Genomic DNA, 21,670 nt, shown 5'->3' with positions numbered 1-21,670 from the left:
CGACCTGGTACGAATCCCACACTGATGAGCAATACTCAATTATAGGTCGAACGAGTGTTTTGTAAGCCACCTGTTTTGTTGATGGACTACCTTTTCTAAGGACTCTCTCAATGAATCTCAACCTGGCACCCGCCTTACCAACAATTAATTTTATATGATCATTCCACTTCAAATCTTTCCGCACGCATACTCCCAGATATTTTACAGAAGTAACTGCTACCAGTGTTCGTTCCGCTATTATTTAATCATACAATAAAGGATCCTTCTTTCTATGTATTCGCAATACATTACATTTGTCTATGTTAAGGGTCAGTTGCCACTCCCTGCACCAAGTGCCTATCCGCTGCAGATCTTCGTGCATTTCGCTGCAATTTTCTAATGCTGCAACTTCTCTCTATGCTACAGCATCGTCCGCGAAAAGCCGCATGGATCTTTCGACACTATCTACTAGGTTATTTACATATATTGTGAAAAGCAATGGTCCCATAACACTCTCCTGTGGCACGCCAGAGGCTACTTTAACGTCTGTAGACGTCTCTCCATCGAGAACATGCTGTGTTCTGTTTGCTAAAAACTCTTCAATCCAGCCACACAGCTGGTCTGATATTCCGTACACTCTTACTTTGTTTATCACGCCACTGTGCGGAACTGTATCGAACGCCTCCTAGAAGTCAAGGAAAATTGCATCTACCTGGGAGCCTATATCTAACATTTTCTGGGTCACATGAACAAATAAAGCGAGTTGGCTCTCACACGTTCGCTGTTCCCGGAATCCATGTTGATTCCTACAGAACAGATTCTGCGTTTCCAGAAATGACATGATACGAGAGCAAAAAATATGTTCTAAAATTGTACAACAGATCGATGTCAGAGATATAGGCCTATAGTTTTGCGCATCTGCTCGATGACCCTTCTTGAAAACTAGCTGAGCTTTTTCCCAATCATTTGGAGCCTTCCGTTCCTCTAGAGACTTGCGGTACACGGCTGTTAGAAGGGAGGCAAGTTCTTTCGCGTACTCTGTGTAGAATTGAATTGGTATCCCATCAGGTCCAGTGGACTTTCCTCTGTTGAGTGATTTCAGTTGCTTTTCTATTCCTGGGACACTTATTTCGATGTCAGCCAGTTTTTCTTTCATGCGAGGATTTAGAGAAGGAACTGCAGTGCGGTCTTCCTCTGTGAAACAGCTTTGGAAAAAAGGTGTATAGTATTTCAGCTTTACGCGTGTCGTCCTCTGTTTCAATGCCATCATCGTCCCAGAGTGTCTGGATATGCTGTTTCGATCCACTTACTGATTTAACGTAAGACCAGAACTTCCTAGGATTTTCTGTCAAGACTGTACATGGAATTTTACTTTCGAATTCACTGAACGCTTCACGCATAGCCCTCCTTACGCTAACTTTGACATCGTTTAGCTTCTGTTTGTCTGAGAGGTCTTATCCTGTAAAAACCTAAAAAATTGCTAAAACACTTATAGATGACTGTATGACTTTAGAGTAAAAGAAAAAAGAGAAAGGAAAAGAGATATCAAACATTTTTTCAAATGTAAATCAGGAAATTGATTTTATGCAATAATTAATCTCATTATCAGCTAATAAAATCACCTAAGGCAGAATAATTTGGCGCGCTATTATTGACTGTATTAAGCTCCTTAGTCGGGCAGGAAGGTAAGAGACTTTAAAAAGGTAACTAGATAGGTTGAAGTTAGACATCGAAGGAGTCAGTGGAGTACGGTAGTGGTAAAAACAGGACTTCTAGTCAGACGAATATAGGGTTAAAAAATCAAATAGGGGTAATGGAGGAACAGGTCCAAGATATACGGAACAGGCGAAATGTACTCAGAATTCAGGAAAAATGTAATAATCTCTTTCGAAGAAGGCAGTCACTGATAGGTGTGAATATTACCGAACCTTCAGTTCAGTAAGTCGTGCTTCCTAAATACTGGCAAGAATTATTTGCAGAAGTAAATAAATAGAAGGCGACTTAGGGGATGATCTGTTTGGGTTCCGGAGAAATATAGGGGAACGCGAGGTGTAATACTGACCCAACCACTTAACTTACAAAGGTTGTCACAGGAAGGCAAACCTGCAAATTTGCTAACGTCGGGTATAAGTTGAAGTATAAGTTGAAGTATTAAGAAGTCTTTTCTAAAGACATTAGCTGCAGCCTTGAACGGAAACGAAACGTGGACGATAAACAGTTTTGACAAGAAGAGGATAGAAGCATTTTCTAATGTGCTATAGAAGAATGCTGAAAATAAGATGAGTAAATCGTGTAATTAATTAGGTGGTACTAGAAAGAATTTTGAGCCATAACTTAACTAAAAGAAGGGATCAGTTGATAGGACACGTTCTGCGCCGTCAGGAAATCGTCAGTTTAGTATTGGAGGGCAGTGTGTGTGTGTGTGTGGGGGGGGGGGGGGGGGAGGGATAAAATTGCAGAGGGAAACCTATAGATGAGTCCAGTGAAGAGGTTAAAATGAAAGTAGGCTGCAGAAGTTATGTGGAGATGGAGAGCTGCGTCAAACAAATCTTCGGACTAAACACACCAATATCACGGCACCACATACCAACAATTCACATATAACAGTTGCAATTCTACAATGTAACACACTCTACATACTTACCTGTCGATGAGGATGAAGATGTCCATATCGTTTCAACAAATAAAACTTAAATCTCACTTTAACTTCCATTTATTCGAGAAATGAGCAAGACAAAGAGCGTCGAAAAAAAACAGTCTTCAAATTGCCATTCTCACAAGGGAACCTCTCCATCGCACCCCCTTCAGATTTAGTTATAAGTTGGTACAGTGGATAGGCCTTGAAAAACTGGACACAGATCAATCGAGAAAACAGGAAGAAGTTGTGTGTAACTACGAGAAAATAAGCAAAATATACAAACCGAGTAGTCCATGTGGAATATATACAACATCAAGGTCATCTGAATACAAGAGTGTCGTGGTCCCGTGGTTAGCGTGTGCAGCTGCGTAACGAAAGGTCCTTGGTTCAAGTCTTCCCTCGAGTTTAAATTTTAATTTTTTATTTTCAGACAATTATCAAAGTTCAGGCACTCACACATAATCAACTTCGCTCTCCAAAATTCTAGGACATGTTCAGATATGCTTGGACATATACAGGAGTTGACTGTCTACACACGGAAAAAATTGAAAAAGTTAAAAACTTATGTTTTGACAGAGCACAGGGAAAACTGTGTGACTGTGAAACTTGCATTCATTTGTTGCAGTTTATGTGACAAACTCTTATGTTTTCATCACTTTTTGGGAGTGATTATCACATCCACAAGAAAACCTAAATCGGGCAAGGTAGAAGAATCTTTTTACCCATTCGCCAAGGGTACAAGTTAGGTGGGTCGACAACATATTCCTGTCATGTGACGAATATGCCGTCACCAGTGTCGTATAGAATATATCAGACGTGTTTTCCTGTGGAGGAATCGGTTGACCTATGGCCTTGCGATCAAATGTTTTCGGTTCCCATTGGAGAGGCACGTCCTTTCGGCTACTAATCGCACGGTTTTGCTGTGCGGTCGCAAAACATAGACATTAAACGTATTACAGTGAACAGAGACGTCAATGAACGAACGGACAGATCATAACTTTGCAAAAATAAAGAAAATAAAATTTTCACTTGAAGGAAGACTTGAACCAAGGACCTCTTGTTCCGCAGTTGCTCACGCTAACAACGGGACCACGGCGCTCCTGAGCATGCAGCCTCCGAGATGTTGCCTATGTTGCACATGGACTATTCAGTTTGTATAATTTTTTTATTTTTTTCATAGTTCCACACAACTTCTTCTTGTTTTCTCGATTGATCTGTGTTCAGTTTTTCAAGGCCTATCCACTGTGCCAACTTATAACTAAATCTGAGGGGGGTGCGATGGGGAGGTTCCCTTGTCAGCAGCTTCTGCTATGTATATATTTATAGATTTATAATGGTACCGTACTTTTAATTATTGATACAGTAATTTTACATGGTTCTTCACATTATTAATCATTTAACTTCGTCCTTCATAATCAATATTACCACAGTGACTTCTAAAAATTGTATATCTGCCTTGGTGAATGGTTATTTTCGGTCACATCAAAATTCGGTATTGATGCACACTCTTTCCATTAGTATTGGGTATCAACATTCCCCCACATTTGTACCACGAACTCTGCTGGAGACACTTTTAGTGTGGTGTCTTAATGTCTGTGGGGATATGACAGCCCATCTTCCTCAAGTTTCAGCGAGCTATGTTGCTTGGCAGTGGTACATCAAGCAAAAATGACTTTCGTCTGCCGGCCGCTGTGACCGAGCGGTTGTAGGCGCTTCAGTCCGGAACCGCGCTGTTGCTACGGTTGCAGGTTCGAATCGTGTCTCGGGCATGGATGTGTGTGGTGTCCAGAGAAAGGAATGATGTTGGACGTTGCTGTCAGGAGCGAAGTCGTTCCGACTTATCCCGAAGGTGTTCCATAGGGTTCCGGCCGAGGCTCTGGGTAGGCAAGACCATTTAAGTGTGTTACTGTCCACAAACTATTGCCTCAAAGATACTACTTCGACAGGGTGCTCTTTCATACCGCTACAATCAGTCATTGTCTCCGAATGCTGTAAATCACGGTCATGTTCTTCCGCATGTAGTGTTTTCTGAAGCACTGTAATGGGACCCCGGCCTAACCACGAAACATGCTCGCACGTCATAACACCGCCTTCTCCGTACTTCACTGCTGGTACATGATGGCAGGTACCGTTCTCAAGCATTCCATTGCATTACTGCAGGGTATTGCGTGATTCCTCATTCCAAATCACTCATTGCTGGTTATCTGTTGTCCAGTGGCGACGCCCTTTACACTACCTCAAGCTTCGCTTTGCTTTGTAGTTTAGGGGGATCTGCACTCCGAGTGTACCTCACTCAGTTTAACTCTTACGCACGGCCATTATGCTAGCTGGGCTGCTGATAGCACTTTGGATTTCACGAGTGATTCCTTTTGCTGACTTCGTAGTATTTCTTACAGCTTCCCTACGCAATGCTCGACGGTCGCTGTCCGTCATGACATGAGGTCTGTCGGCGTTTGGTATAGTTATGGTTCTTCCTGCGGGTTTACACTTTACAGTTACATCACCGATACTCGACCGGGGAAACTTTAAAAGGGTTGAAATGTGCTCTGATCCTTCATCGTTGACAAATTGAGTACGGTATGGTACCTATACGACGAATAATGGAAAACTAAATTTACATTTCTGTAGCTAGAATATTCAGGATATTTAGTATGTAACGAATAAATACGAATCCCCTACATAAAAAATACCGTAACATATCTTGAAAACTTTTTCCATAATTTCTTTGAAATTTTTTTTTTTTTTTTTTTTTTTTGTATTTGCAATGTCGACGTTAATGTAATTTTGTAAATGTTTTATGCAAAAAATTTACTGACTTCATTTGTTTAATCATGTTGAACATACATCTACATTTACATCTACATACATATTCCGCAATCCGCCATACGGTGCATGGCGGAGGGTACCTCGTACCACACCCAGCATCTTCTCTCCCTGTTCCACTCCCAAACAGAACGAGGGAAAAATGACTCACTATATGCCTCTGTACGAGCCCTAATCTCTCTTTATCTTATCTTTGTGGTCTTTCCGCGAAATGTAAGTTGGCGGCAGTAAAATTGTACTGCAGACAGCCTCAAATGCTGGTTCTCTAAATTTCCTCAGTAGCGATTCACGAAAAGAACGCCTCCTTTCCTTCAGAGTTCCTGAAGCATTTCCGTAACACTCGCATGATGATCAAACCTACTAGTAACAAATCTAGCAGCCCGCCTCTGAATTGCTTCTATGTCCTCCCTCAATCCGACCTGATAGGAATCCCAAACGCTCGAGCAGTACTCAAGAATAAGTCGTATTAGTGTTTTATAAGCGATCTCCTTTACAGATGAACCACATCTTCCCAAAATTCTACCAATGAACCGAAGACGACTATCCGCCTTCCCCACAACTGCCGTTACATGCTTGTCCCACTTCATATCGCTCTGCAATGTTACGCCCAAATATTTAATCGACGTGACTGTGTCAAGCGCTACACTACTAATGGAGTATTCAAACATTACGGGATTCTTTTTGCTATTCATCTCCGTTAATTTACATTTATCTATATTTAGAGTTAGCTGCCACTCTTTACACCACTCACAAATCCTGTCCAAGTCATCTTGTATCCTCCTACAGTCACTCAACGACGACACCTTCCCGTACACCACAGCATCATCAGCAAACAGCCGCACATTGCTATCCACCCTATCCAAAAGATCATTTATGTAGATAGAAAACAACAGCGGACCTACCACACTTCCCTGGGGCACTGACGTAAAGTTTCACCCAAATAGTATCGATAGTATATCTATGACGTGAGTTACAGATGACGTGGAGCGCGCCCGAAAGTGTATGCGCCCGCCGCGGTTTAAAAAAGAATGAATAAGAGAAGGTAGTAATATGGAGAAAATTGCTTTACAACTACTGCAAGTGGTCGTACTTGAAATGCAGGTCTGTGAGGGAAGTTCAGTCTGATTTCATTAAGTGTTACACAAGGACTCAGTAAACTACTGAGCAATGCTGCATGTAATTATTGTGTGGATTAAGAGTTCTTTACGTGTGCAAAGCAGGATGTTGTGTATCGTGATAAGTGTGTGGCTTGGTAATGGATTGAGGCGAGAAGAAAAATAGAGCAGATTATAAGGAATGTGTTTTCTGCTCTAAATATAGTTTGCCAACTTAATTAACTTTTAGTTCATGTATTTTAGGAGGAGTTGAAAAGCTCGGGATTTCTATAGCAAGAAGAATGAGCTTACCTTATCACGTGAAGAAAAGCACACGTAGCCACTAAATACTTAATATAAGAGCTCTAAAATATTCGACCACACACTTGAAAAGGCATGATTTTTGTCTCTGATGAAATTGTTTTTCAATAATAACTGGGTATAACTATTTAGTATTTTCCGTTAATGAAAGCAACCTGTTAACTCAAATGAACGAAATGAGTAGACGTTCTTTACAAAGTACAGAAAAGCTCCACATACTAGGGCCTTCTGCTATACAAATTAATAGAATACAGAGACAAGTTCCTTGTTAAGTCAAAATACTGAACTTGCTTTTAGCTGTTATGAATTTATCCTTCGTACTAGGGTCTGAAAATTGTTTCTGTTATTTTAACGTTCACACAATACAAGTAAATAAACGTAGTTAATGGTAATGTATGTGAGCTAAATTACTGCACAGTTTAACAGAAATATGAAAATACATTAGCTGTTTATAGTGTGTTAGTATGTACAGAAGTCTTATTAGACAGCTAGTTAAAGATCTACAGTACTATTTTAAGAAAGCAAGTAGTAAATATAGCTCATACAATTTACAGTTTGGGAAAACACTCGGTTAAATTCGTATTTTGGTCATTGAACTGCCAGTATTATCCAAGTTATAGTATGGATCAGTCTGTTTCTGAGGTTCAGTTAGTATCACATAAAACATAGTGAGACAAAATTCGAAACCGAATGAGGTGGCGCAGTGGTTAGCACACTGGACTCACATTCGGGAGGATGACGGTTCAACCCCGTGTCCGGCCATCCTGATTTAGGTTTTCCTTGATTTGCCTAAATCTCTTCAGGCAAATACCAGAATGGATCCTTTGGAAGGGCACGGCCGATTTCCTTCCCTATCCCTCCCTCATCCGATGGGACCGATGACCTCGCTGTTTGGTTCTCTCCCCTACATCAACCAACCAACATTTGAAGTTTAAACCATTGTAGCTTTACAAAATTTATCAACAAATATATAGCTAGTGCCTTACTTGAATACTTAATGAAAATTTATGAAAGTAAATACAACATCTTTCGTTTAGTACACTATTAAAGTTAAAACACCATCACATAAAGTTCCCACGCCTTAAGTCATTATAACCTTTGTGTACAATGCACAAAGTTCATGCTTTTTAGACATTTTTAGAAGTCATTTCCAAAAGCAAATTTATCTTCTTTGAACAGATTATGATAGACTTTCACAATTGAAAGAAAATACACAGGTTATTTAGCTTTGTATACGAAATAGAGTAATGGGAAGGAAAGTGCGAATAGGAAACTAGCGACTTCCAGCCGTACAGGGCACTGTGGAAATGCAATGGCAAAAATGTTTGTACTGGACCGGAACTCCAACTCGGATTTACCGCTTCTACTGAAATATGGGTGGAACATTTAATGGTAAGTACAATCATACGCCTGCCGGATGTACTTGAACTGCACTGTCCCTGGTTTGGAATTTGTAGATGAAGACTAAAAAGCAGGTAGGCCGTCAAGTGTTAGAGTGTGTGGGGTTTTTGGATTCAGACTGCCTACATCAGAGCTAGTTCACGGTCTGGGCACATTGTAAAGTATTTCCGTAGTTACCTAGTTAGTGCTGTAGTTGAGCAAATTTGGATTAAAATAGTTGTTGTGTGTGTCATTATCTCAAAATTAAACACTGATCTCTCCTTAAAATTGCATTTCGAAATAAATTATTTTATCTCGACTTGTTTAGAGAAAGCCGACCATGTTCTAAAATAGACCGAGAGCAAATACACTACTGGCCATTAAAATTGCTACACCACGAAGATGACGTGCTACAGACGCGAAATTTAACCGACAGGAAGAAGATGCTGTGATACACAAATGATTAGCTTTTCAGAGCATTCACACAAGGTTGACGCCGGTGGCGACACCTACAACGTGCTGACATGAGTAAAGTTTCCAACCGATTTCTCATACACAAACAGCAGTTGACCGGCGTTGCCTGGTTAAACGTAGTTGTGATGCCTCGTGTAAGGAGGAGAAATGCATACCATCACGTTTCCGACTTTGATAAAGGTCGGATTGTAGCCTATCGCGATTGCGGTTTATCGTATCGTGACATTGCTGCTCGCGTTGGTCGAGATCCAATGACTGTTAGCAGAATATGGAATCGGCGGCTTCAGGAGGGTAATACGGAACGCCGTGCTGGATCCCAACGGCCTCGTATCACTAGCAGTCGAGATGACAGGCATCTTATCCGCATGGCTGTAACGGAATGTGCAGCCACGTCTCTATTCCTGACTCAACAGACGGGGACGTTTTCAAGACAACAACCATCTGCACGAACAGTTCGACGACGTTTGCAGCAGCATGGACCATCAGCTCGGAGACCATGGTTGCGGTTACCCTTGAAAGTGCATCACAGACAGGAGCGCCTGCGATGGTGTACTCAACGACGAACCTGGGTGCACGAATGGCAAAACGTGATTTTTTCGGATGAATCCAGGTTCTATTTACAGCATCATGATGGTCGCATCCGTGTTTGGCGACATCGCGGTGAACGCACATTGGAAGCGTGTATTCGTCATCGCCATACTGGCGTATCACCCGGCGTGATGGTATGCCGTGCCATTGGTTACACGTCTTGGTCACCTCTTGTTCATCTGACGGCATTTTGAACAGTGGACGTTACATTTCAGATGTGTCACAACCCGTGGCTCTACCCTTCATTCGATCCCTGCGAAACCCTACATTTCAGCAGGATAATGCACGACCGCATGTTGCAGGTCCTGTGCGGGCCTTTCTGGATACAGAAAACGTTCGACTGCTGTCCTGGCCAGCACATTCTCCAGATCTCTCACCAATTGAAAACGTCTGGTCAACGGTGACCGAGCAATATGCTCGTCACAATACGCCATTCACTACTCTTGATGAACTGTGGTATCGTCTTGAAGCTGCATGGGCAGCTGTACCTGTACACGCCATCCAAGCTCTGTTTGACTCAATGCCCAGGCGTATCAAGGCCTTTATTACGGCCAGAGGTGGTTGTTCTGAGTACTGATTTCTCAGGATCTATGCACCCAAATTGCGTGAAAATGTAATCACATGTCAGTTCTATTATAATATATTTGTCCAATGAATACCCGTTTGTCATCTGCATTTCTTCTTGGTGCAGAAATTTTAATGGCTAGTAGTGTTCTTCAGTAGGAGAGACACTCAACTTCGATTAGATAATTACTGACAAGAAAACAAGAAGGCTTATTTCACTATTCATTGCGGAATGCACTGAGAAAATGCCGAATGTAGATTGTCGGCCGTAGACCGAATTATAGCAGACAATGACGGAGCTGTTAGTATCAAAATAAGGGATAAAGAATATTAGGCTATTATATAATTCATTGCATGGTAGGTCTTTATCTGCAAGGGCTATATGGAAATTTATGTCCGATAGGTCGAGAAATAGAAACGATAGTGAAAATCCGATGGAGCTTTGCACAGTTGCGTTGGGTAGTGTCTGTACTATACCTGTCGATCCCGTCACGCCGCTGGTTTCATTTCTGATCACACAGCGATCACGTAAAGATGCCTGAAACAAAAGTGTCTCCCGCCAAGTGTGGGTGCCCGCTGCAAGATTTCGCCTGATTTCATGCAACCCCACATAACTTACCTATCATGCATTTCCTTCTTAATGACTATTCTCAGCCGCACACTGCAGTGGCATTGTTGTCGACGGGAGGTGTTTGATTACCTACCATACAGACCGGAGTTGCTCCCTCTGCTCAGATGAACCGTTGGCTATGAAGACAACATTTTGTCACAGAAAACGAACTGCAGACCAGCGTAGAGAAATGACGAGGTTGGTACAATACTAAGACTGATGTCTTTAGTCGGAGCGGCGACTATGTGGAGAAATAGCTGGAAGGTGTGTTGGAAACAAAACATTTTTTATTTCCACTGTGGTTTCCATTTCGCGGCTCATCGGACCTCATTTTCCGAATAGCACTCATATTTTGTTGCAGCAACGAAAACGTATATACGAAAATAAGCGTTGGGCTTGTAGAATATTTGGGAAAAAGATAGGGTGGTTACAAGTGAACAATGTGTGGCTCATAAGGAAAGAAAGATTACATATCAGTAAACACCAGGCGTTACTTGTAAGCTGTAATTAAGGTGAATCAAGGTGCCGATTGAATGTGTGATGAAATTAAGCGATCCCAATAAGAAGGATGTCCATGGAGAGTGTTTCGTCTTCCTGGGGAAGCAAACTGAAGTCGTCTGTACGCCAGTCTAATCGCTATACGACACACAAAAACATAAATACATATAAAAATGTTTTGGTTGCCACTGTATGTGGAAGGATATCTGACGTCTTATTTGCAACACAAGCCGGTGTTTGGTGACTGAAAAATATGAAGTAATTATTTCTATTTGCTACCAAGTAGCTGTTCACAAATTTCGCTGTCTTGTGAAACACTGCCGTCAGTCAAGCAACAGTTTGACAAAACATGCTGTCGTCCGAAGCTCGTGGTCGTGCGGTAGCGTTCTCGCTTCCCACGCCCGGGTTCCCGGGTTCGATTCCCGGCGGGGTCAGAGATTTTCTCTGCCTCGTGATGACTGGGTGTTGTGTGCTGTCCGTAGGTTAGTTAGGTTTAAGTAGTTCTAAGTTCTAGGGGACTGATGACCTCAGATGTTAAGTCCCATAGTACTTAGAGATATTTGAATAAATTAGACTTCAGAAACTTCTTGTTAATCCTCTCTGAAACGAAGCCAATACATATGGGTATTATTAGGACATATAACGTACATCTTGTTTACTAATGTGCAGAAAAGTGCCATATGTTTGTTGTTCCTTGCACTACAATAAGAAACAAAGATATTTCATCCATGCTTCAAACAGAGCATAAAAAGTTACATGGGTGACATATGGATTGTCTGACAATGAATGGAAACGCTTGTATAATTCAAGGAATTCATTGTACGTCCTTGTGCATCACCGTGGGAAGATTCCCGTCAATCGTTTTGTAGAGCCCGGTTCAGATCCGACCAAGCACTTTCTTCTCGAATTACCTGTGCCTCCGTGGAAGACCGTTCCTAGACGGCACCTGAGCTGGGAGAAGGACGCACACTGCTCATCAGCGTGTTTCGCTCGTAATTGCAAGGCTGCACGGCGGATGCAGGGTACTCATTTTAATTAAGACGAGATACAGGACGCGCGCCTCTTCGGTAATGCGAAACGTCTTTGTTTATGTACAAGGTTTCTGTGCAGGGTATGTGAAACTGAAGGTCGTACCAGTCAGTTGTTTACTGTTTCGGGTTGTAATTTTTCCTCCTATCTATGTAATTATGTAGTTATGTAGTTCTCAATTCGTTCGAGCAATCAATCATTCATAATAGGAAACACAGTCATAACTCAGTCACTCAAAATTATTCAGAAATTTTACTTGTTAGAATGAAATCAGGCGATAATTCTTCTTCTCTGCAGGCCTATGCTTTGCGGCAGTCTGCTAATCTGTACAAATAAAATGCCTCGTATTTTTGGGAGCGTTGTATAATCAGCCGGGAAACCTCAGATCAAGCGGATATTTGGCTTTGATGAAGTTTAACCTTCCGAAGAAGTAATGGAGCTCTTGGATTATTAAATGCAGGTTCGTATCCAGTCTTTCGGAAGTTTCCTTTTGATTAACAACTACGCAATATATCGATGAATATCATTAATTCTCAAATGTCAAATAATGTAAATTGTTACACACCCTTTGTATGAAGGAGCAATATATATATAATTTCCCTTTTAATCGTACAATTTCGTATCAGTTATCTTTTGTCATAAATCTCAATATTCAGATTACAATTCTTGAGACAATGTTCAGGCTAATCGGCACGAAGACAATCTCGGAAGCTTTTTTTCTAACAACCACCAGAGAGAGTACTACAAAGAATAATTATGTGCTCATGGCATAGCTATTGTATGAAACTACTTTGCGCATGGATTCTGCGAGTATGAAGATAGAAAATTAGTAAACGTCATTCAAGCGTAGAATTGTACCAGAATAATTCGTCGAATGTAAAGAGATATTACAGGGTATAGGTAATTTACTAAACATATTTATTGGTGGTCATGTGGGCAAAGTCTGCAAGCACAACAACAAACAGAGTGTATATATATATGTGACAAAAATTACATTTGCGACTACCGTAGAAGGTCGTAGTGAACAAACAGACTTTTACGTAAAAGTCTGTTTGTTCACTACGACCTTCTACGGTAGTCGCAAATGTAATTTTTGTCGTTTACACAGCGTGGAAAATTATGTTTTGGTCAGACAGACATAACTGTGGCAGTTAGGTTACCTGAACACTGAACGTAAGAAAGGCTGGAGATTAACGAAAAAAGATAAGTTTGCCGATGATCTTCTAACAGAAAACCATTCATATGATGTAGACTGGAACTTAACATCCTCTTAAGAAATGCAGAAAGAGGACACTACTGGAAATCAACAAACATATGACGCAGAATGTCACCTTAGAACTGAATAATCACTCAGTTTCGTTTTTCCCCCGTGTTAAATGAAGTTCTCGTTAGAGATACTAGATTCAGAATGTAAATTCAGCTTATTTCTCATCAACTTCTGCTGCTGCTACCACTACCAATATGTTCAATTCGCACATCGTTTTATCTTTGTTGCTGATAACCGACTGTCACCTGAAGACCGCCTAAGAAGCCGAAAGCTGGTTCTTGATCAAATAAATGACGTTAGGAAGTGTTTACTATGTAATACTGGAAAACATATTGTCGTTCAGTGTACCGGCTATCTTACATACAAGCTCTACCCATACCAAAAATGCCCCAGAGATACTGACGAGTTGGGTGTGTAGGCTTCAACAGTTTGTTTCCCCAAATGGCAGAAATTCAAGAACAAACTGACCAGTGTATCATTTTCACACAAGATGTCGCCCCGCCCCGTCATCATGTCGAAGTGCGCAACATACTAAACAACAAATTCCCAAATGGTTGGGTAGGCAGGGATGCGTCTTATCCATGGGCACCCAGAAGTCCTGATCTCACCTCTTTGGACTTCTTTTTGTGGGGCTATGTAAAGAACATTTTCTGTGCAGAAGAAACTTTGAAATTTGAGGCCTCTGCAAGAGCGAATTTCAACAGCCGTCACGACTGTTACACTAGAGATGCTGCAAAACACAGGGCATGAAACAGAATATCATTTTGATGGCTGCAGAACAACAAATGGAGACCACATCGAAACATATTAAGGTACAAATGGAAGAATTTGTCATTTATATCGTTTCATTATATCGAACAGTTTTTCTTTTAGCGCTTGTTCAGAAACCGGGCCTTCTTTTTGGAATACCCTATATGTATGTATGTAATGTATGTATGTATATTCAAAGAAAGCGAGGGCTTGCAGCAAGTCATTTAATGCGAGTACATCACACGATATTTCAGCTAAGCAGCTGCAGTAATTTTCTGGTGAGCCACCGTAGACTGATGAATACAAGCTCAGTTCTGCAGTATACAGCGCGCTGCAAGTATTACACGCAGTAGTCAAAATCAGGTTGACAGGCGGCCTACACTTGGTGGAGACAGCGCACTTGCTGATGGAACGGCGGATCTCAGCTGTTTTCCTCTGTGTTACCGTTCGCCGCGGCCATTAGCGCACTCTTTCATCTTCGATGAGAACAAATCGAGGAGATGGAGATCTATCGCGGTTTATCAGATTTCCAACCAGGCGTATTTCCTCGGATTCTTTAATAATGCAGTCGCCAAAAGAAAATCATACTCCATTGAATGTATTGCGTGTTCGGGATCAGTGGACGTGGCTGGTTGCAAAAGGTGAGGGCAACGTTAATGTTCAGTGCAGCGTTCCTTCACGGTGCGGTTGGTCCATACCACATTTATTAGGCAAAGAGATGAAGACAGTAAGCAGATTCAGAAGGACGTAGGTTGCAGTAGTTATTCGGAAAGGAAGAAGCTTGCAAAGGATGGAGTAGTATGGAGAGCTGCACCGAACCAGTCTTCGAACAGAAGACCACAACAACTACTTGACAAGGTATTTTGTAAATACTGATCTTCGACAATAACAAGTCGTCCTTCACTATTCCCAAAAGGTCTGCTATCTTAGAGGGACGGAAAATGACAGTGACTGAAATTTAGAGAGGATTCTTCCTGTTTTGAATGAAATGTTCTTCAGAAAAGGAAGAAACGCTAAAGATTCTGCCGGCCTGTTCTTCTCCTTATCCACTTATTGACAGTGCTCTGTTTACCATCTGAGTGGAAAATTCATTTTTTTCTGAACACTATCTTGAGGTGGACGAGCTCTTTAGGAGAAACTATCTAGATCAGCGACAGTGTCAGCCCTGTGTACGATTGTTTCAAGGACGCTCGTGGTTTGGCACGGGTCATGACAGCTTGACGCTTGCCAATTCAAATCAATATGACTGGGCTTGCGATAAACTGAATGCCCCAGAGAGCCATCATTCTTTCGTCTAACAAAGACAGCCAAGAAAGGCAGACAACAATATTTTTCCTTATCCAAAGCGAACCGAATATTAGGAATGGAGCTGAGGTGGTGCAGAAACTCCATCAATCTGAACACTCAGTTCACGGAGAAAATTTTATAATTCGTGCTTTGTACAGGTACAGGTAGATGGATTACAATAATGTAATGGGGAGTAAGAGGCTCCGTTATGAAGAGAGAGTGCTCTGGTTTCAGCACGAGTGTTGCTTTCAGAATGCGTCCCTGGATATCGTAGCTTCTTAAGAACCCCGCAGCCGCGTGCAGCAGTAAGAGGAGAACAAAAGGATGCTCGACTGGCTGCGACTCTGGCTCGCAGCGTGCGTCGCACGTGAGGCGTGTGAATGCGAACTGCGTCAAGGCTAGTGGGGGTCGCGCGCCCCGCGTGTTGTAACAGCGGTGGGAGGTGAGCTGAGCTGAACGGAGGTGAGGCGTTAGCTCAGTGGCTGGGAAGCGGGCCGCGCCTGATAGCAGAGCGGGGGCGGCCACCTGCGCTGCCTGCGGCCGCGTCAACAGTCGCCTCTATCCGTGCCCAGCTGACTGCGAGTGCGGATGAGTGCTCCTACGTCGCCACAGGTACGTGTCCTTACCGCGGCACCTGCGCTGGATTCGTGCTTGCAGTAACACAGGCTGTTTCAAAAAGAGTCGCCCGATTTGTCAAGACTACATCTTCTACCTGAATGTAAGTATAAGCCTGGGATAAATTGTAATTGTCGCATAGAAACTAAAAGTTCGTTTGCTCCAGCTATAAATTACCGGATCAAGTGGTTGCAGCTTTTCTCCCTGGTGCAACTAGCTCCCTCCATTCCTCCCACCCTCGTTTTTTCTTTACTGTAACTGGAATCGAGTTTAAGCATGTTCTTCGCAGCCAATGCATTCATACATACATACATTTATTAATCCTCGTTCCATAGATCGTGAATACGACATTTTGTAATGATTTGCAACGTGTCACTTTAACATGAGTTTTCTTTACACAAAATAATTAATTTTTTTGCAGTTACTACTTCATATCTAAGAATTCATCTATTGAGTAGAAGGAGTTGTCATTCAGAAATTGTTTTAATTTGCTTTTACATGTTGGTTGGCTATCTGTCAGACTTTCAATACTATTTGTCAAATGACCAAAGATTTTTGTGGCAGCATAATTCACCCCTTTCTGTGCCAAAGTGAGATTTAATCCAGAATAGTGAATATCATCCTTTCTTCTAGTGTTGTAGCTATGGACTTCGCTGTTATTTCTGAATTGGGATGACAAATTTCATTAGTGAATATATGTATTGCGAAGGTACTGAGATTATCCCGAGTTCCTTAAATAAATGTCTGCAAGGTGATCTTGAGTGGGCTCCGGCTATTATTCTGATCACACGCTTTTGTGCAATGAATACTTTCTCTCTTAATGACGAATTGTCCCAAAATATGATGCCATATGAAAGCAGTGAATGAATGAAAATGGGCATAGCAGGCTAATTTACTGATATGTTTATCACCAAAATTTGCAATAACCCTAACAGCATAAGTAGCTGAACCTAATCGTTTCAGCAGATCATCGATGTTTCTTCCAATTCAATTTCTCATCAATACATACACCCAGAAATTTTGAGTATTCTACCTTAGCAACAAACTTCCGTTCACAGTCTATATTTATCAATGGTGTTATGCCATTTACTATACAGAATTGTATAAACTGTGTTTTCTCAAAGTTTAGTGAGAGGCCACTTGCAAAGAACCACTTAATACTTTTCTGAATGACATTATTTGCAATTCCCTCAGCTGATTCTTGCTTCTTGGGTGTAATTACTATACTTGTATCATCAGCAAAAAGAACTAACTTTGCATCTTCATGAATATAGAGTGGCAAGTCATTGATATATATCAAGAACAATAAGGGACCCAAGACTGAATCCTGTGGGACACCATTCTTGATACCTCCCAGTTAGAGGACCCTGCTGGTTTTTGTAGACTATCTGTACTGTTAATTTCAACCTTCTGTATTCTTCCACTTAAGTATGAATTAAACCATTTGTGCACTGTCGCACTCATACCACAATACTGTACTTAAGCGTATCTAGAATAAGTTCATTATTCACAAAATCAAAAGCCTTCGAGAGATCACAAAATATCCCAATGGGTGATGTTTGGTGATTCATTGCTTTTAATATTTGATCAGTGAAAGCATATATAGCATTTTCTGTTGAAAAGCATTTCTCAAAACCAAACCGACATTTTGTTAGCATTTCATTTTTACAAATATGGGGTCAGCAGTGTTCTGAGCGCTCAGCTGTGATTGTTGAAGCCAATGCGAACATTAAGCGTGATCGGTGCGAGTTATTTAGTGAATGCTTATTCCATTTCTTGCGAGTTGTTTTTGCTCAAGGTGGTAATAAGCGACAAATTCTACATGACCATGCGAGACACACAATTTGCAGGACACACGCTTTCTTCAAGCACAGAGCACATGTATGCGAGTACCGGAACTGTCACTTGGAACCGGCAACATGCAACCCTCGTCCGTGACTCGACCTCTGCTAACCACCATCGTTCGCGATCGGACCATAGTGCTATGCTTGCGCACGGCTCGAATAGTTGACGTCACAGTTCGAGAAATCTCGTGCTTAGCACGACATTTCGATCGCCGTACGGTCTCTTAGCAGTATTAATTCATTATGGATTTTGTAGACAATTTTGTATTTGGTCATCCACAGCTGTGAAATTTTGTCATGATGAAACACGCCGCTTCAGATCTATGACAAAACTTTATTTATAAATCACCTGCTTTAAGGCGTTAGGGCCACATCTTAAGGGATACGCACCTATTTTCAAGCTATATCCAGTAGACTACCCAACATTTTCTGCCCAGTTGTAATACCGACCTCATGGCACTTCAGCATTTTTATTGCAATTGGACAAAGAATGCTGGTTCGTCTGCTGATTGTCACTTTAACTAAGTTATGAAGTGAAATGTAAGTGTCCTGAAAATCTGACTAACGCCATCAAACTAGTTGGCTCATAAATAAATATTTAGCACTCACTTGAAACGATTTCTTCATCATGATCCTGCATTTTAATAATAGAAATAACCTTGTAACTCGGATGCACTCCCTTATAGAATGTAACTCATTTCTGCTAACAGTAAATCACAAAAAAATTTCCCAAATTGCGATTTAGTGTAATCCTCGATCTAGTGGCGTATGTCGGCACTATCTCCACGACGAGCCCTTCTGGCTGCCGCTGTCATTTATTCTCACGATCCGAAGTACACTCAGTTGTATACGATTTACTTCGTTTATTTGGCATTCAGTTCACATTTTTCTACCGTTTTAACATCTTCATTAAAAGATGGTACCTTTTTTACACGTTATTCGTATGTGTGAACTGCAATCGACATGTTGTTCTTCCACTCACTTGCTAAATCGTTATAGTCTATCAAGCAAATAAAATGTTGTATTGGATTACAGTATTTTCGCCTTTGACTCTTAGTACACTACTGGCCATTAAAATTGCTACACCAAGAAGAAATGCAGATGATAAACGGGTATTCATTGGACAAATATATTATACTAGAACTGACATGTGATTGCATTTTCACGCAATTTGGGTGCATAGATCCTGAGAAATCAGTACCCAGAACAACCACCTCTGGCCGTAATAACGGCCTTGATACGCCTGGGCATTGAGTCAAACAGAGCTTGGATGGCGTGTACAGGTACAGCTGCCCATGCAGCTTCAGCACGGTGCCACAGTTCATCAAGAGTAGTGAATGGCGTATTGTGACGAGCCAGTTGCTCGGCCCCCATTGACCAGCCGTTTTCAGTTGGTGAGAGATCTGGAGAATGTGCTGGTCAGGGCAGCAGTCGAACATTTCTGTATCCAGAAAGGCCCGCACAGGACCTGCAACATGCGGTCGTGCATTATCCTGCTGAAATGTAAGGTTTCGCAGGGATCGAATGAAGGGTAGAGCCACGGGTCGTAACACATCTGAAATGTAACGTCCACTGTTCAAAGTGCTGTCAATGCGGACAAGAGGTGACCGAGACGTGTAACCAATGGCACGGCATATCATCACGCCGGGTGATACGCCAGTATGGCGATGACGAATACACGCTTCCACTGTGCGTTCAACGCGATGTCTCCAAACACGCATCCGACCATCATGATGCTGTAAACAGAACCTGGATTCATCAGAAGAAGTGACGTTTTCCCATCCAAGCACAGAGGTTCGTCGTTCAGTACACCATCGCAGTCGCTCCTGTGTGTGATGCAGCGTCAATGGTAACCGCAGCCATGGTCTCCGAGATGATAGTCCCTGCTGTTGCAAACGAAATCGAACTGTTCGTGCAGATGGTTGTCGTCTTGCAAACCTCCCCATCTGTTCACTCAGGGATCGAGACGTTCCTTCACGATCCGTTACAGCCATGCGGATAAGATGCCTGTCATCTCGACTGCTAGTGATACGAGGCCGTTGGGATCCAGCACGGCGAACCGTATTACCCTCCTGAACCCACCGATTCCATATTCTACTAACAGTCATTGGATCTCGACCAACGCGAGCAGCAATGTCACGATACGATAAACCGCAATCGCGATAGGCTACAATCCGACCTTTATCAAAGTCGGAAACGTGATGGTATGCATTTCTCCTCCTTACACGAGGCATCACAACAACGTTTAACCAGGCAACGCCGGTCAATTGCTGTTTGTGTATGAGAAATCGGTTGGAAACTTTCGTCATGTCAGCACGTTGTAGGTGTCGCCACCGGCGCCAACGTTGTGTGAAAGCTCTGAAAGCTAATCATTTGCATATCACAGTATCTTCTTCCTGTCTGTTAAATTTCGCGTCTGTAGCACGTCATCTTTGTGGTGTAGCAATTTTAATGGCCAGTAGTGTATTTACTTAATATCACCATAAACTTTTATATAGCCATAAATACTGTTTGACAACTATTAGTGCAAATTTGTTCAAATACAATCAGTGTTTGTATGAAGCTAGGATTTATTGCTGCTTCTCACTGTCTTACACGAAACTATCAGATTTCTAGCAAACCTTTTTTTTGTGACTAGTTCGTAATTTCTCGGACCGCTTTCACTCGCGACGCGTGAGTCAAACCCCCTGATTGTTGGGTCAGCGCTCGTTACTGTGTGGTGCGCGGTCGGACGCGAGTACCGTTTGTCCAGCCCTATTCATTACCGACTGTGCGTCGAGTCGGCAGTGCGATAACAGAGCAATGAAAGGCGTTTTGCGACCTCAATTTCTACAGGTATGATTCACTTCGATCTACATCTATACAGTTAGAATTGTGCGGCTTGGTTTTTATCGTGAGTGCAGCACAGGACGCCCTGCACTGGTTAAACGGTGGCTCAGCCGTAAGGAGCGTACGCATGTCGCACTGCAGCATAGACCTCCAAGGTCACCTCATCTCGCAGTATGTGCTTTTTGGTGGGTGTTTGTGAAGAACTCCATATATGCGCTTCCACAACTCCACGTGAACCGCAACACCGGATAGCAACGCAGTGCGCGCAGGAACTTCAGACATGAGCGCGGAAGGCTGAACCAGTTTGACTATCGTCTAGATATTGTCGAGCGTCTGATGGAGAGCAAATGGAAGACTTCGGTCAAAAGTGAATGAAAATTTTGATCCTAAATGTAACTGAGAAAGGCACCCCAAGGTTCTACGTACATGCATAACATATACTGTTGCAAGATCGGGTGGTTCTTTTGAAAATAAAAATTTTTTAGTTCTTTCCGTAAGTTAAAATTCGCCATCATTCATCTAGAAAATGTAGTCTTCTGAAACTGGATGAATCTTTTTACAACTTGGTGTAAGTTCTGTTTACGGGATTTGAGGACTTGTAGAGGAGATCAATACAGTTAAGTTTAACATAGGAATTCATGTCCAGTAACGTACCGTTTTACCGATACGCGCAAAATACATAACTCGCTGCTCTCTAATACGTGCTGCTTGTCATCTGGGTCTACTTACAAGTAGCGCTCGATGTGATGATCACAGACGTCAACAGATATACGGTACCTCTGTACCATATTCTGGTACACCAATCCTTTATGCTCTAGCATCCGCCGCAGCCATAACCCGCATCAGTAGGTCTTCATCGGATGCTACAGGGGTCTAGTAAGTCAAGGGTTTCGTGTGACCCCACAGGTAGTAGTATAGCGGGTTAAAGTCGGGAGAACACGCAAGCCAGGCAGTTGGGCCATCATGACCTATTCTGGCCAAACCATTAGTCCAGCTGATATCAGGCCGCACGTAAGAAATGAGGTTTTGCGCCATCATGCTTGAACCACATGTTTCGACTCTCATGCAGTCGCACGTCTT

The 21,670-nt window shown here is 42.2% G+C and overlaps 1 protein-coding gene across 4 annotated transcripts in view; it reads left to right on the top strand.

Moving 5' to 3' along the window:
* LOC126246926 (skin secretory protein xP2-like) overlaps positions 1 to 21,670 on the top strand; it is a 579,526-nt gene that overhangs the window by 171,508 nt on the left and 386,348 nt on the right. The window contains exon 1 of one of the 4 annotated variants that reach the window (XM_049948434.1): positions 15,768 to 15,914. The exons of 2 other annotated variants lie outside the window; for them this stretch is intronic. The gene's annotated coding sequence lies outside the window, so the exon portion shown is untranslated. Of the gene's footprint in view, positions 1 to 15,767; positions 16,021 to 21,670 lie in introns of those variants that run through there. One more of the 4 variants, XM_049948435.1, reaches the window with a different exon arrangement.

The sequence above is a fragment of the Schistocerca nitens genome, chromosome 1 (genome assembly GCF_023898315.1).
Source record: "Schistocerca nitens isolate TAMUIC-IGC-003100 chromosome 1, iqSchNite1.1, whole genome shotgun sequence".
Taxonomy (NCBI): domain Eukaryota; kingdom Metazoa; phylum Arthropoda; class Insecta; order Orthoptera; family Acrididae; genus Schistocerca; species Schistocerca nitens.
The sequence above is the reverse complement of the archived record's forward strand: the minus strand, read 5'-3'. Positions and strand labels throughout refer to the sequence as shown.